This window comes from Nomascus leucogenys, chromosome 22a, assembly GCF_006542625.1.
Source record: "Nomascus leucogenys isolate Asia chromosome 22a, Asia_NLE_v1, whole genome shotgun sequence".
Taxonomy (NCBI): Eukaryota; Metazoa; Chordata; class Mammalia; order Primates; family Hylobatidae; genus Nomascus; species Nomascus leucogenys.
Window position 1 is genome coordinate 4,757,427 of NC_044402.1, and position 16,889 is coordinate 4,774,315.

Sequence of the window (16,889 nt, forward strand, 5' to 3'; positions counted from 1 at the left end):
GGGTGGGTCCCCCAGCAGCTCTGTTTGGCAGTCGGCCAGAGAGTGAATTTGAGGCAAGCGTCTGCCTCATCCAGGGGCTTCTTACCATCTCCTTCCAGCCATGGCAGTGGCCAACCCATCAGCCAGGGGAAACTAGACAAATTCACCCAGGGGTGGGTAGACTGAGGCCTAAAGAGGAGGGCAGCCTGCCCAAGGTCCCTTACTGCCAGGAGTCATCGGCCCTCCTGGAGGATTCCCTTATTTATCTATTTATGTATTATTTTTGATTGCCTGATACTAATTGCATGTTTATGGTGTTCAGCATGATGTTTTGCTATACGGATGCTCTTTGGCCTACAACGGGACTACATTCTCATTGTAAGTTGAGAGTTGAAAATATTGTAAGTTGGAAATGCCATAAATAAAAAGTGCATTTAATACACCTAACCTACCAAACCTCACAGGTTAGCCTAGTCTGCCTTAAACACATTCCAAACACTCACATTGGCCCATAGCCCGTTTTATAGGAAAGCATTCCATATCTCATGTAATTTATTGAAGGCTGTGCTGAAAGTGACAAACAGAATGGTTGTACGGCTCCTCAATGAACGTTCACAGCTGAAAGCACACTGGGCCTGAAGAATGTGGGAAGCATGGAACTACGATTCATTGCTGCATGGAGGGGTGCTACAGCCACAGGATCATCCATTTCTCTCTCTCCTGTTGGGGCTCGAGACAAGCTGGGGGAAGGTACTGAGGCATCCACACTTGTCAATGGATTAGCAAGCACAAGTGTTCCACTGGAAGACACCAAATTCTGACAGCACGGTTTGTTTCCTCTTTTCATTTTTACCCTCCAAATGCTGGCAACACAGTACCCAGTAGATTACTGGTTATTTAACCTTGCGATTGCATAGCTGACTGGAAGCTACAGCTCCCTGTCACTGGCCTGTGTCATGAGGGAGTATCATACTGCATATTGCTAGTCCAGAAAATTTTTAGATATGCTGGGAGATGAGGATCTAATTTCCTTCTTCTGCTTGTGGATATCCAGTTTTCCCAACACCCTTTGTTGAAGAGACTGTTATTTCCCCATTGTGATTCTTAACATCTTTGCTGAAAATGAATTGACTGTAACTATGTGGACTTACTTCTAGGCTCTTCATTGTGTTCCACTTGTCTATGTATCTTTTTGTGTGTGCCAGTACTATGCTGTTTTAATTACTATAGCTTTGTAGTAGATTTTAAAATGAGGTAGTGCGATGCCTCTGTGTTTGTTCTTTTTGGTCAAGCTTACTTTGGCTATTTGGTTTTTTCTGTGGTTCCATACAGATTCTAGGATTATTTTTTCTCTTTGTGTGAAAAATGATGTTGGAATTTTAATACGGTAAGGCATTGAAACTGCAGATTGCTTTGGATAGTATAAACATTTTAATGGGATTAAGTCTTCCAATCTATGAACAAGAGCTATCATTCCTTTTCTTTGTGTCTTCTTCAATTTCCTTCATTAATATTGTATAGTTTTCAGTGTACAGAATGATATGGCTTGGCTCTGTGTCCCCACTCAAATCTCATCTTGAAATGTAATCTCCCGGTGTTGAGGGAGGAACCTGGTGGGAGGTGATTGGATCATGGGGGTGGTTTCCCCCATGCTGTCATCATGAGAGTGAGTGAGTTCTCATGAGACCTGATGGTTTTAAAAATAGCAGTTTCTCCTGCTCTCCTCTCTCCTGTCGCCTTGTGAAGAAGGTGCCTGCTTCCACTTCGCCTTCCACTATGATTGTAAGTTTCCTGAGGCCTGCCCATCCATGTGGAACTATGAGCCAATTAAACCTCTTTTGTTTATAGATTACCCAGTCTCGGGTATTTATTTACAGCAGTATGAAAACGGACTAATACACAGATCTTTCACCTACTTAAGTTTATTTCCAAGTATTTTAGTATTTTTGTAGCTATTGTAAGTGGGATTATTTTCTTGATTTTTTCCAGATGGTTTGTTACCAGTGTATGGAAATACTACTGATTTTTATACGTTGATTGTTGCATCCTGCCACTTTACTGAATTTGTGTATTGGTTTAGCGACTTTTTTGGTGAATTCTGGAAGGTTTTCTGTATAGAAGAACATGTCTGCAGAGACAATTTTACTTCTTCCCTTCCATCTTGGATGTCTTTTATTTCTCTCTCTTTCCTTATTGCTCTGACCAGGACTTCTAGTATTATGTTGAATAGAAGTGGTGAGAGTGGGCATCCCTTTCTTGTTCCTGATTATAAAGGAAAGTATTTCAACTTTTCACAGTTGCGTATAATATTAGCTTTGGGATTGTTGTGTATGGCCTTTATTGTGTTGAAGTACATACCTTCTGTATGAGTTTGTTTTCATGCTGCTAATAAAGATATACCCGAGACTGGGTAATTTAGAAAGAAAATGAGGTTTAATGGACTCACAGTTCCACGTGGCTGGGAAGGCCTCAAAATCTTGGCAGAAGGTGAAAGGTACATCTTACATGGCAGCAGCAAGAAAGAGAATGAGAGAGCCAAGTGAAAGGGGTTTCCCATTATAAAACCATCAGGTCTTGTGGGACTTATCCACTACCACAAGAACAGGATGGGGGATACCAACCCCCATGATTCAGTTACCTTCCACTGGGTCCCTCCCACAACATGAGGGAATTATGGGAGCTACGGTTCAAGATGAGATTTGGATGGGGACACAGCCAAACCATATCACCTTCTATACCTAATTTGTTGAGAGGTTTTTTTTTTTTTATCATGAAAGGATGTTGGATTTTGTTGAGTGTCTTTTATGCATCTGTTGACATATGGTTTTTGTTCTTCATTCTGTTAATATGATATATTATATGTATTGATTTATAAATGCTAAACTATCCTTGCATCCCAGGGATAAATCCCACTTGCTCATGGTGGGTGATCCTTTTACTCTGCTGTTGAATTAGATTTTTCAGTATTTTTTTTAGAATGTTTATCAGAGATATTAGCCTGTAAATTTATTTTCTTGTAGTGCCCTTCTCTGGCTTTGATATCAGAATAATGCTGACCTCATAAAATGTGTGTGGAGATACTCCCTTCCCTTCTATTTTTTCGAAGAGTTTGAGAAGGATTAGTATTCATTGTTCTTTAAATATTTGGCAGAATTCAGCAGTGAAGCCATCAGATCTCGGGCTTTTCTTTGCTGAGTGGTGACCACAGTGCAAGCACATGGGGAGAGACCTTGGCTCCAGGGCCTAGTGTGTGAAATAGCTCACGATGGCAACGGCCAGGCAATCTGAGTTGTAAGTGAGTGCAGTGCAGTTCAGCCACAGAGCTGAGTCTGGAGTATGTGCACTCTTAGAGTGGCTGTGGCTTGTGCGTAAGAGGCACATGCAAAGTCGGGAGAGGTGGTAGCTCCTTCCCTGAAGCAGCACACCAGTGGCTGCCAAGTGGGCTGGGTCACTGCTCTCAGGGCCTGGGACCCTGAACTCCAGGTCTCTACAAGGCACATTTCTTAGGGACAGAAGGGTAAGCAGCAGGGTGAAGAACACTCACGGCTCAGAAGCTAAGAAACAGGCAGGCCCTTTGAGACCCTTCCCGGGCCCTGGAACCCCCTGGAGCACATCCCCAGATAGGGATTCGGCATTCCTCACGCCACCAGCAGGGCTGCCCCATGCTGGCCTCAGAGCTCCAGTCCCTGCCTGAGACCCTGCTCAAGCACTGCCTCCTCTCTGGAGCTGCCCTGATCCCCCCAGGGCTCCCTGGGGCTCCTGAAACCCTCCTGCTATGAAAACGGCTCAGGGCTTTCAGGGCCTGGAGTCAGGGAAAGCAAGGCTGGACCCTGGCTGTGCCTCTTTCCAGGCCAGGGCCTTGTCCAGTCTGGGTCTTAGTTTTTCCATCTGTAAAGTGGGCTGGGTCCATCATGGGGCTGTGGGAGGGCTCTGGAGGGAATATGGGCAGCAGTCTTAGCTCCCAGTCACCAGCCGCATGGGATTCAGACACCTGAGCTGACCCACTCTGGGAGACCATCTCCATTTGTCTCCAGGTCCCTGGCAGCCAGCACGGGCCAGTGTCCAGACTCCCTTAAAAATAGCCAAGGCCGGGCGTGGTGGCTCATGCCTGTGATCCCAGCACTTTGGGAGGCCGAGGTGGGTGGATCACCTGAGGTCAGGAGTTTGAGACCAACCCGGCCAACATGGCGAAACTGTGTCTCTACTAAAAATACAAAAATTAGCTGGTCGTGGTAGTGCATACTCTTCGGGAGGCTGAGGCATGAGAATCACTTGAACCTGGGAGGCGGAGGTTGCAGTGAGCTGAGATCGCACCACTGCACTACAGCCTGGGCCACAGAGTCAGACTTTGTCTCAAAAAAAAAAAAAAAAAAAAAGCCAAACTCCCCCCTAACATTTATAAACCCCCATTTACATGTCAAGAAACATTGAATTTGTGTTTCTGATTCATTTACAGTTAATTTGTGAATGGCTGTTCTACAAGAGATAGCTGGTTCCAAACACTCCAGGTTGCAAATACCCAAGGTCGCAAACATCCAAGGCAGAGTCTCGCCTCCCTTTAGGGACACTCCCAGGATGGCAGGAAGCTCCCCTTAGGATGGGGCCTGGGGATGGGCAGAGAGACAGCATGAGAGCCACAGACTCCAACACATCCAGGCTCCTGGTCCCCTGGGAGCCTCTGTCCCAACTTATGGCCACCGTCCCTCACATCAGCAGGTCTCCAGCCATCCATGACTGGCCAGGGAGGCCCCTCATGGATGGCGAGAATGGCAAGCCGGAGAGAGGCACTGTATGGGCAAAGATGGGAAAGGTGGCATGCCCTTGGATGTGGGCAGGTAGGCAGGTGGCCTATGGAGAGGACAGGCTCTCAGGCCTGTCTCTCGGGATCAGTTTGCTCGGGCAACCATGACAAAGTACCACACAGTGAATGGCTTAGGCAGCAGAAATGGATTGCCTCACAGTTTTGGAAGCTGGGAGTCTGAGACCAAGGTGTTAGCAGGCTGGGCTCTTTCTGTGGGCTGTGAGTTATAACTTGTGCCAGGCTTCTCTCCAGCTTCCGGTGGTGCACTGGCAATCTTTGGCATTCCCCACATGTGAGTGTAACTGTGTCCAAATTTCTCCTTTCCCCTTCTTTTTTTCTCGGCCTTGGGTGACAATTATCCATGTATTTTTATGAGTATATAACAGTTGTACACATTTTGAGGGTACACATGATATTTTGATACCTTTATAGAAAATAATGAGTAAATCGGGATTATTAAGATATCCATCATCTCAAATATTTATCTTTTCTTTATGTTGGGAACATTACAAACCTTCTCTTCTGGTTACCTTGAATAATATACACAAAAATTATTGTTAACTATAATTTCCCAACTGTACTGTCAAATACCAGAACTTAGTCTTTGAAATTACTCCTTCTTGTAATGGGTACATGGGACTAGGCACATGGGACTAGGGCCCACCCTAATGGCCTCACATTGATTTGATTATCTCTGTAAAGACCCCATCTCCCAATTCCAAATGAGGTCACATTCCCAGATACTAGGGCTTAGGACTTCAACATATGAATTTGGAGGGCACAAGCTAGTCCATGACATTTCTCAACAGACTCATTGGCCTAGGGATGCCCAGGTGACCACAGGTGTATAAAGGGAAGGCATGATGAGCTCGTGGACAGCAGAGAGAGTGGGAGCAGAAGGGCAGAGCAAGGCTGTGAGGCAGGGATGCCCTCAACAGGAAGGTTGTCAGAAGAGCCAGGAAGGGCTAGTGCAGAACTCGGTTTCATGAACGTGGAATGACCTAAGCGGGGGCAACATGGCAAGAGGTTAGCCCAGGTTGAGGGGTCAGACCTACCTGGGGTGGAGTCTCAGCTCTGCAGTATCTGCCCTCTGAGACGTTGGGCCTTTAATAGCTCAAGTTCAGTTTGCAGATCAGAGAAATGGCATGGTAACCAGAGCTCACAGTGCATGGCAAACACTTGGCTCTTAATAGGGAGCTCAGAACCAAGTCTGGACAGGAGAGCCAGCCTGGGTTTCTTCAGTGCAGTGTCAGGCCCTATACACCCCTTTAAATCACTGAGTTAGAAATGGGGCTGCCCGCTCCTATTCAATGAGTACTAGAAGTCCTAGCCAGAGCAATTAAGCAAGAAAAAGAAATAGAAGGCATACAAATAGGAAAGAAAGAAGTGAAAATACATTTGCTGATTAAATTATCTTATATACTGATAACCTTGAACACTTCACCAAAAGCTGTTAGATCTAATAAACAAATTCAGTAAAGTTGTAGGATACAACATGCAGAACTTAGTAGTGTTTCTATACACTAATAACAAATGATCTAGAAAAAAATTAAGAAAACAATTTCATTTACAATAGCTATAAAATAAAATATTTAAGAGTAAATTTAACCAAGAAGGTGAAAGATATATGTACTGAAAACTAGAAAATATTGATGAAAGCAATTGAAGAAGATAAAAATTTTTTTTTAAATCCTGTGTTCATTGATTGAAAATCAATATTGTTAAAATGTCCATACTACTCAAAGTGATCCACAGATTCAGTGTATCCCATATCAAAATTCCAATATCATTTTTCACAGAAACAGAAAAAATAATCCTAAAATTTACATGGAACCACAGAAGACCTCAAATAGCCAAAGTAACCTTGACCAAAAGGAACAAACTCAAAGGCATCACACTATCTAATTTCAAAATCTATTACAAAGCTACAGTAATCAAAACAGCATGGTACTGGCACACAAAAAAAGACACATAGACTAATGGAACAGTATAGCGAGCCTAGAAATAGCCATGCAGAGCCGTGCATTTACTGTCAATTCATTTTCAACAAAGATGTCAAGAACACATAATGGGAAAATGACAGTCTCTTTAGTAAATGATCTTAGGAAAACTAGATATCCACATACAGAAGAATTACATTAGACCCTCGTCTCATATCATATATTATACAAAGATCAGCTCAAAATGGATTGAAGACTTCAATATAAGACCTAAAACTGTTAAACTACCAGAAATAAACATAAGAGAAAAGTTTCACGACATTCGTCTAGGCAATGATGTTTTTGGATGTGACCCCAAAACCACAGGTAAGAAAAGCAAAAATAGACAAGTGAGATTACATCAAACTATAAAGCTTCTGCACAGCAAAGGAAACAATCAAAAGGGTGAAGAGCAACCTAAGAAATGGGAGAATATATTTGCAAACCATACATCTCATAAGAGGTTAATATATAAGAAACTCAACCCAATAGCAAGAAATCAACCTGATTAAAATTGGACAAAGGACTTGAAGAAACATTTCTCAAAACAAGACATACAAATGGTCAGCAGGTATATAAAGCAATGCTCATTGTCACTAAATCATCAGGGAAATGCAAATTAAAACCACAATGAGATATTACCTCACACCTGTTAAAATGGCTATTATCAAAAAGATGATGAAACACTTATCAAAAGTGTTGAGGATGTTGTGAAAAGGAAACCCTTGCACACTGTTTGTGGGATTGTAACTTAGTACAGCCTTTTGGAACACACTATGGTTCTTCAAAAACCTAAAAATAGAACTACCATATGATCCAGGAACCTCACTTCTGAGTATACATCCAAAGGATACAAAATATGTCAAAGAAATACATTACAGCACTATCCACATTAGCCAAGATATGAAATCAACCTAAGTATTCATCAGTGGATAATGGACAAACAAAATCTGACATATATGTGGAGTTCTGGTAAGATAAGTAAGCAACAATGAGGAAGAGGCCCCAGGAGAGGGAGAGAACAATTGTTCTGGGAGATGGCTAATCACAGACAACCCACTGGCACAACATCCTGTTCCCAAATACCTCATTCTGCACGTAGCACCAGCAGCACCACCTTATAAAACTTCCCTCCAGCCTCTGCTTCTTGGCAGACAAGCCCCTTCTCTGCTGTGCTGCCTGTTGCTCCCTTGCAACATACTTTCTCTCTATTAAACTTGTTTTCTTTAACTTACTGCTATTCAGTAAATTATTTCACTGCCCACAACGCCGGCCCCGATCACCACCCACATCGCCACTGATAACAACATGTACACAGTGGAATACTATTTAGCTTATAAAAGAAGGAAATCCTGTCATTTATGAAATGGATGAACCTGGAGGACATGATGTTAAGTGAAATAAGCCAGGCACAGAAAGAAAAATACTTCATGTTCTCACTTATTTGTGGAATCTAGAAAAGAGGAACTCATAGCAGCAGAGAGTAGGGTGGTGATTGCCAGGGGCTGGAGTGTTGGAATTGGGGAATGTGGAGATGTTGTGCCAAAGGTGCAAAGTTTCAGTGAGATGTAAGGAATAAGTTTTAGAGATCGATTGCACAGCATGGTGACTACAGTTAATAATAATATATTGTATATTTCAAAATTGCTAGAAGAGTTTATTTTAAATGGCCTTACCATAAAATATAAGTATGTGAGGTGATGGATTTGTTAATTAGCTTGATTTAATTATTTCATGTGTATGCATGTCTAAAAACATTGCAGTTTTCTCAAAAGTAAACTGAGGCACATAAAATTTATCTGAGCAAGCAATGATTCATGGATTGGGCAGCTCCAAACCAGAGGGAGTTCAGGAGCTCCTCCAAGGGAATGCAAGAGTGTGGCTTTTATGGAACAAGCATAGAAGAAAACCAAAGAAAATATTTGATTAAACACAGCTATGCAGTTGCCTTTTTTGGTCTATCCTGTTGGAGAGTCACTAGTTATATAATTATAAGTTGGTTGGATAATTCTAATTGGTTGAGCTTAAACTCTTTTTAAAAAATAGGTATTTAAAAGAAATAGCTTAAGTTTTGCTTATGTTTGCAAATAAAGCAACGTTGAGGTAACTTATGAGACCTAACTGGTTTTGTCCTCTCCGGAATTCATCAGGCCCAATCTCCATCTTCACTTACTTTAACAACCCCACGCCTCACTCCCCTTTGTTCACCCTCTCAGCATGCTGAGAGTGTGACCAAACAGCATAGCTTACTCTCAGTTACCACTATTGATATAGTCACTGGAACAGTCATGTAGGCATCATCATTATCAACAGCTGCATTGGGATGTGAGGTCACATTGTCATTATTATCCAAAATTGGACATTCATTGTAAGACTTGAGTGGTCAGGTTGTTCAGGTCTCTAAATTGTCTAATCCTGACGGCAATCATTTGAGGTGTGAGTGGCTACTGGAAAGTATTTAAAATCCTCACAAGGATACAAGGACTACAGGGAAGTGAATACAATGACTAAGGAGAATGAATACAATGACTAAGGAGGATAACAGCCAAGAATTATTGGCTGAAAAATTCCCTGGAGCAGAGATCCCAGGAGTCAAGATTTAACCAACTGAGTAAATCCAACAAGGAAGCAGTATCTACTTGATGAGAAATATATTTGTTTCTGAAAAGCCTTTTAATCTGGGGCAACTATTTCTAATTTATTGACATAGAAGCAACATTTTTTATTAAAAAGAGCACAAACTACTTCTTCTTACCAGATCAAGAACTTCTATGGAAGCTAGCCTATGGAAGCTAAATTGTTCATTTCAGATTGTATTGCTTGAAGGAAATTCAAGCTGTCATCCTATGAGAGCAAAATAAAAACAAAGATTAATATTTGGAGTATATTATGATCTTAGTGTTCAAATCAGAAGGACAGCTAGTTGAGATTTCTAGATTTGAGTTTGAAACATCTTTGGGGGGGTGATGAGCATGGCAGCTGTAATCTAATGGATTTTCCTGATTTGCAGTTGGAATATCTCTGCTTATGTCATCAGATACTCTTCTGGTGAACTCTCCAAGTGACCCATATAGCAGCAGGCATGAACATTGCCCATAGATGGTCTGCTATAGTGATTTTTCTGAAGTTTAAAGTCCTCCAGTTCCAGCTTGCAGAGCTTAGGAAAAAGGAACTTTTAGCTTTTTACTAAACTAGAAGAAATCAGAATTCAATCCCATTTATAGATGGGTAATAAAGCCTCAAAGAAAATGAACAGGACTAGAATTTGACAATAGATGCTCCATAGGTTTCTATTAAAATAGAATCTTTTTAACAGACACTTCCATTTTTACCAAAGATCATTACAGTAAGGTTTTTTTAAATAAGTCCAGTTTCAATTAACTTGGCCTCATTATTTACCTAAGTGTAACAAGAATAGTAATTCTGTGTGTTTTTAAAAATATGGTATTTTAGTCGGAGCTTTGGTAGTATCTGTTGATGAAAAAAGCCAAACTCTGTAAAATATTTAGAGACTTATTCTGAGCCAAATATGAGTGACCATGGCCAGCAACACAGCCTCAGGAGGTCCTGAGAACACGTCCCCAAAGTAGTTGGCTTGCAACCTGATTTTATACATTTTAAAGAGACAGAAGTTACAGGCAAAGACATAACCAATACATATCAGTGGTTCAGCTGGTAAACATGGGACATCTTGAAGTAGGGAGAGGGGCTTCCGGATCATAGATGGAATCAGAGGTTTTCTGACTGGTAGTTAAAGAGTTAACCTATTTGCCTGAAAACTTGAAGTCAGCATAAAGAAACGCTTAATTTAAGATGAGAAGGGTTGTGGAAGCCAAGGTTGCGTTATGTAGATGAAGCCACTAAGTAACAGGCTTCAGAGAGAATAGACAGTAAATGCCTCTTATGACATTTACCTTAAAAACTACTTTAAATGACCTTAAAAGGTGTCAGCCTCTCTGAAAAAGACCTAGCAGAGGAAGAAGATTCTCTACAGAATGCAAATTTCCCCCACAGAAGATGCTTTACAGGGCCACTTCAAAATATTTCAAAGAAAATATATTTGGGCAGTAAATACTCTGATTTTCTACAGAGCCTGCTATCTGTCATACAACACTACACCAGAGCCAGGTTGGAGTTAGGTATTCTATTGCTACAAAGAGTCTGTTTTGTCAGTCTTACGTTCTCAATTTTAGTGGTAATGCCGGTCAGTTGTGCCTGAACCCCAAAGGGAGGAGGGCATGACAAAGCAGGTCTGACCCCCCAACTTCCCGTCATGGCCTGAACTCGCATGACAAGGCAGGTCTGACCCCCCAACTTCCCACCATGGCCTGAACTCGCATGACAAGGCAGGTCTGACCCCCCCAGCTTCTCACCGTTGTTGTACCTGAGCGAGTTAGAGAAAACGCCACACTTTGAGACGAATTAAGAGTCTGTTTATTTAGCCGGCGGCCAAGAGACAGCTAATGCTCAAAGTTCTCTCAGCCCCGAAGAAGGGGCTAGATTTTCTTTCATACTTTGGTTTAGAAAGGGGAGGGGGGGTCCAGTTAAAACAATTTTACAGAAGTAAAGTAGGCAAAAAAGTTAAAAGGATAGCCGGGCGCGGTGGCTCACGCTTGTAATCCCAGCACTTTGGGAGGCCGAGGCGGGCGGATCACGAGGTCAGGAGATCGAGACCACGGTGAAACCCCGTCTCTACTAAAAATACAAAAAAAAAATTAGCCGGGCGTGGTGGCGGGCGCCTGTAGTCCCAGCTACTCAGAGAGGCTGAGGGAGGAGAATGGCATGAACCCGGGAGGCGGAGCTTGCAGTGAGCCAAGATCGCGCCACTGCACTCCAGCCTGGGTGACAGAGCGAGACTCCGTCTCAAAAAAAAAAAAAGGATAAATGGTTACAGGAAAGTAAACAGTTCCAGGTGCAGGGGCTTTAAGACTATTTATTACAAGGTGATAGACGTGGGGCTTTGGGCGTTACTAATCGGACGAATTCCTGGGAACTGCGGGTATAGCTTGCAGTTAATTATCAGTTAATTGCATTCTTGGACGTGCTGGGAGTCAGCTTGCACAAGTTAAGTCCTTGAGGAAGGGGCTGCCAGTGAAAGAGCCAAGACGGAGTCTGTCTGGCTCTCTTAGCGAAGGGAGAGTCAATTCAGGTGGAAACAAGGCTCGGTGATTAAAGGAAAAGGAGAGTCTAAAAACAGGGTTAGTGAAAACCAGGTTGGGCATTACACCATGGCCTGAACTCGTTTTCAAGGTTTATTTGGGTTCCCCTTGGCCAATGGGGGCATATCCATTCAGTGGGTTGGAGGACTCAGAATTTCATTTTCCTTTACATATTCAAGGAACTTTATTGACTTTCTATCAACTTTAGTTTCTTTAAAACTATCTGGTGAGGAGAAATGTCATATTAGACCTTTAAAAACCTCTCTAAACTAAGAAGCCAAGCCACAGACTTTCCCAATTATGCCCTGTTACAAGAAGTACAGATTCTGCCCCCTGCCCCACCCCGAGATGGAGTCTCACCCTGTCACCCAGGCTGGAGTGCAATGGTGCAATCTCAGCTCACTGTAGCCTCTGCTTCCCAGGTTAAAGCGATTCTAGTGCCTCACCCTCCTGAGTAGCTGGGATTACAGGCATGCGCCACCACCCCTGGCTAATTTTTGTATTTCTAGTAGAGACAGGGTTTTACCATGTTGGCCAGGCTGGTCTTGAACTCCTGACCTCAGCTGATCCACCCGCCTTGGCCTCCCAGAGTGCTGGGATTAGAAGTGTGAGCCACTGTGCCCAGCCTCAAGGAGCACAGATTCTTATTGAACCTAAGCAAACACCCATATTGCCATGAAAATAAAAATATTTAATATGAGTTCCCCAAATTCTGGAGGAATCAGGTATGGAGAAAAAAATAAATACTCCATTTTTGTTTACAAAAGTATATTTTATCACCGCTATAACTTATAGATAGCTTAAGAGAAAAGAGAAAAGGAGTTTATTAAATCTAAAATACAAGACATTGAAGAACAAGCAATGTTTCCAACAAACAGTCATAGGGATTATAATCATCTTCAGTTAACTTGGTCCCATGTAATTAATTTTTGTTCTGTTTGATATTGGGTTAGCAGCTTTATGAATCCATCAGTTTTTCATTACAGTTCCGGAAATTCTCACCCAGTCCAATAGTATGATCTTAACATTATCAGAAACCTCTATTTGTCAGTCCTTTTCATGAATCTCTTGAAATTTCCTATCATGCAACTGATAAGAAAATTTGGTTATTTTGGTGACATCTAATATTTTATGGTAATAATCACAATTATAATAACATTATACTAGGACATATCAGATTTTTAGCAATTTCATACAATTTCTATAATACTCATATCAACAAATTGATATAAATTAAAATATAAATTTAAGAAAGTTTAGCATCGCTTATTACTTAACAATGCCTCTCATACAGTTTAACACCAAATAAGCCTAATTAGTTTAATATTTATTTTTATAAAGGAGAAAAATTCTTTTTTTTTTTTTGAGACAGGATTTCACCCTGTCACCCAGGTTGGAGTGCACTGGTGCGATCACTGCTCACTGCTACAGCCTTGGCCTCCAAGCGTAAGCAATTCTCCCATCTCAGTTAGGACTACAGGCACATGCCACCACGTCCGACTAATTTTAGTATTTTTTGTAGAGACTGGTTTTCTTCATGTTGCTCAGGCTAGTCTTGAACTCCTGGGCTAAGGCGATCTGCCCACTTCAGCCTCCCAAAGTACTAGGACTACAAGCATGAGTCACCATGCTTCGCCGAAACATTCTTTTGAGATATTCTAGGGACCCTTCTGGAAACTCCCAAAGCTAATTCAAGGTCAAAAAGACTTAATTCAGAATCTGATTTTAGGAAGCTATCAAAAATGTCAGAAAGTTTCAAACATTTGATTAAATAGGATCATAGGTCACTGTGAAACAATACCAAAATGACAAAAGATTTTAAAGGCAAATACAGAAAACTACATAGTTGTAAAAAAAAAAAAAAAATTAACCGAAAACTTAGCTCTTTTAATCTTAAAAAGACTCACTTTTCTGAAACAATCTAAGACCTAATAAAAGACTACATGTGGCATAAGAAATTATTTGATAAAACACAAGATGTTTGTTTTCTGGGCCAATTACTTAAAGGGTAAAGAAAAAGCGTTTTATAATCAACAACAGACCAATATTGCAAGAAAACTTTATCCTTTTAGCACAGAGAGAACCCAATTCTAGCTTTGTATTAGTATTTACTTAGCTTATTTTTTTAACCCTTAGAAATAAAATTTATCTCATCTCGGTAAAACTCCCTTTTCACAGACTACAACTTTCTATATCATTTAGTTTTTGTCTCACTCATTTTCTTCCTTTTCCTTCTGGAACAGTCAGTCACCTTGCTTTAAGACAAAATTATTGTTTTTCCCCTAATGAAAACACATACCTTGTATACTTTTGCTTATTAAAGTATTTTTAACATGTTATTAAAATATCCATTTTATGTGTATATTTTTCATATACACTTGTTTTCTTCATCCTTATTATTTATAGTAGTTTTAATTACATATATTAATTAAAATTCTTAACACTTACTAACCTTTATATCCAGTGAAAATCAGACAGTGCACGATTTCATAGTTTTTAAATAGCATATGTTTCTTCATAGCACAGGACATGCCTACCAGTAAACCCAGACACCTCTAATTCCTCCTAATAAGAAGCCAAAAATATATAAGCTTAAACTTGTGTTCAGGAATTAATATTTTAGCAGTGTGTATTATTTGGAAATGATCTAGATATTTAATGAATACCTATCACTTAATTTAACTTAGTATAGTTTTAAGGTTTCAAATTATCAAGAAGATGTTGGAAATTGTTTTTAGACAGACATATTATAACACTAAATAAAAGTAGCTGTCATGTTATTTTTCTTTTTCTTTTTTTTTTTTTTTTGAGACGGAGCCTTGCTCTGTCGCCCAGGCTGGAGTGCGGTGGCACGATCTCGGCTCACTGCAAGCTCCGCCTCCCGGGATGACACCATTCTCCTGCCTCAGCCTCCTGCGTAGCTGGGACTACAGGCGCCCGCCACCACGCCCGGCTAATTTTTTGTATTTTTAGTAGAGACGGGGTTTCACCATGTTAGCCAGGATGCTCTCGATCTCCTGACCTTGTGATCTGCCCGCCTCGGCCTCCCAAAAATGCTGGGATTACAGGCTTGAGCCACCACGCCCGGCATGTTATTTTTCTTGTTGACAAATTTTGTAACAAAGATGACATACACTTATTCAACTAGTAAAGCTAGATGGAATATCCTTTTTTAACTAAATCACAAATACTTTTATTTATTAAAGATTAAAGTCATTAGAAACTTGCAAATCAGTGGGGTTAGTTCCTTTCTCTTCTGAGAAAACACTTATTTTATACATGAATTTACTTTTCCTTTAGACAAACTAAACAGACTTCCTTCAATATTATTTCTAAGAATACCATCCAGATATATCATTTCTAATAATATCATATATAATATCATTATATGTAGAATAATATTACATATAAATTATATACATATATGTATGGCTATATATGTATACATACATATAAATTATATATATGCCTATATACATTTATATGTATATATACATATAAATAATTTATAGGTATGTATTTATATGGATGTTTGTATATATGTATATGTATATACATATATATGTATGCAGCCAGACATATAAATAATTTATATGTAATATTATTCTACATATAATGATATTATATGTGGATGTTATTATTAGAAATGATATTTCTGGATGGTATTGTTAGAAATAATATTGAAAGAGGTCTAATTTGTTTAAAGAAAAAATAAGTGCATGAATAAAATAAGTATTTTCTCAGAAGAGAAAGGAATTAACCCCAATGTTTTTCAAGTTCCTAATGACTTTAATCTTTAAAAAATAAAAATGCTACTGATTTTCATATATATACATATATTTTGTATATATGTATATATATAGCCGTACATAAAGATACAGACAGATGCAAACAGAGATTCATGGAGTCTGTTCTGTAATTTTAGCCACATTTCAGGTATAATAATATAAAACTCATTAGCTGGATCCAAATTGTGTCTCTGGCAGTTAAAGTTACCTGCTCAGATGGCTAAAGCCTTTTATTAATATTTGTGAAAAGGACTTTTAAGATTTTTCATTTACCATTTATTTCTAAAAAGTTTCTCTTTATATTTTCCTTCTGATGAGTCATTTCCCTGAAGGCTGCATTTCAAAGATTTAGACATCTCAAAGGCAGAGGAAAAGGACGTGAGGTTTTCTCTCAGAAGGAATTTTGGGGCATATTCCTCTATTATCAGGAGCCAGTCTTAATAAGACTGTAGACTGAATTATAGGTGAGTAACGGAGGAGACATCCAGTCTATTTCCAATTAGTCTTTATCTGTTTTAGCCTTAGGTGGTTGCTTTTATAATAGCTCAGAGTTGTGTGCAAGACCAAGAATTAAATTTAGTTGTTGCAGGTACACCTGGTTCATTTAAGGATCTAATTTTTTAAGGAAGTTAGTATTGAGGAGAGTCAGATGGAAGAAGCAAGACTAAAGACTATTAAAGAGGTTAGTAGATTCAGAATAATTTTTTATTAGTGTGCTGTAGAGATTCCTTTAGAGAGATTATTTTTTGAGTCATTCTGTCTTTTGGAAACCTCTATATACCAATCAAAAAATGTATCTTGGCCAGGCATGGTGGCTCACACCTGTAATCCCAGCACTTTGGGAGGCTGAGGCAGGCGGATCACCTGAGGTCGGGAATTTCAGAGCAGCCTGACCGATATGGAGAAACCCCGTCTGTACTAAATATACAAAATTAGCTGGGCGTGGTGGCACATGCCTGTAATCCAAGCTACTCTCGAGGCTGAGGCAGGAGAATTGTTTGAACCTGGGAGGCGGAGTTTGCAGTGAGCTGAGATCACACCATTGCACTCCAGCCTGGGCAACAAGAGCAAAACTCCATCTCAAAAAAAAAAAAAAAAAAAAAAGTATCTCATTGTTTCTGAGGCATTTGGGATCACTTTTTAAAAATGTACCCATAGACAAATAATTGCATCTACAATAAAA